The sequence below is a fragment of the Myotis lucifugus genome, unplaced genomic scaffold (genome assembly GCF_000147115.1).
Source record: "Myotis lucifugus unplaced genomic scaffold, Myoluc2.0 scaffold_7, whole genome shotgun sequence".
Classification (NCBI taxonomy): domain Eukaryota; kingdom Metazoa; phylum Chordata; class Mammalia; order Chiroptera; family Vespertilionidae; genus Myotis; species Myotis lucifugus.
The window spans coordinates 10,155,855-10,156,759 of NW_005871055.1; positions in this window are offsets into that span (position 1 = coordinate 10,155,855).

Sequence of the window (905 nt, forward strand, 5' to 3'; positions counted from 1 at the left end):
GGTGTCCCCCTGCTTCCCCCATTGATCTCCTCCACCCCGCCCCCACCCCTCCCAGTGAGCCTCCATTTTATCATGTGTAAAATATGGACAACATTCAAGGGTCATTACAAAAATTAAATGATATAACTTGTGCAAAAGTTCCTATACTGCCTGCAACATGGCAGGTATTTAATAAAGGTTGATGTTTTTTCTTCCCTCGGGCTGTGGGACGGCACATGCTCTGCCCAGCAGGCTCTCGTCTCCTGCACAGACTCCCTGTGCAGGTGTGCAGGTGGCAGACAGGTTTGGCTTCATCATGCTCTTTACAGCTAGCTATTCTACCACCACCTCTCAACCGTCTGTCTGGACAGAACTTCACCCAAGAGGGAATCATCTTTCCAACATCACACCCTCAACCTCCCTGGGTATTTTCTTTCCTCCATTTCAAGCCACCGCCGGCAAAGCCAGACCTGAGTGCTTGTTACCACCCAGTGCTGCTCCTCCTAGCTCTCTAACTCTGAGCTGCCCTTCCCTAACCACCCTCCCTCCCCACCAATCCCTCCACCTCTCTCAGCCATCCCCCTGACCCCCTAAACCCCACACCGTCTCTTCTGGCTTCTAGATCTGCCTGCCCCACCTGGAGCGCCGGCTGGCCATTTCACCTGCCTCTGTAGCCTCTGCACCTCTTTCCCTCGGGCCTTCTGATGCCTCCTCCCCAGGCACCGAGCCCTCTGGGGCAGTAGCCCAGTTTCCACCCATAGCTGTTAGGCATCCTGTGCTGAGTCACTCCCATTCACTCCACCAATCCACGGCTATTTGGGCAATATTCATCCACTCTTAAAGGCTTCCCCTGTCCAAACCTGTTTCAAGTTCTCAATGCCCCCTAAACCTTGGTTTGCACTACTCTTAGCAGCTGGTCTTGCCCC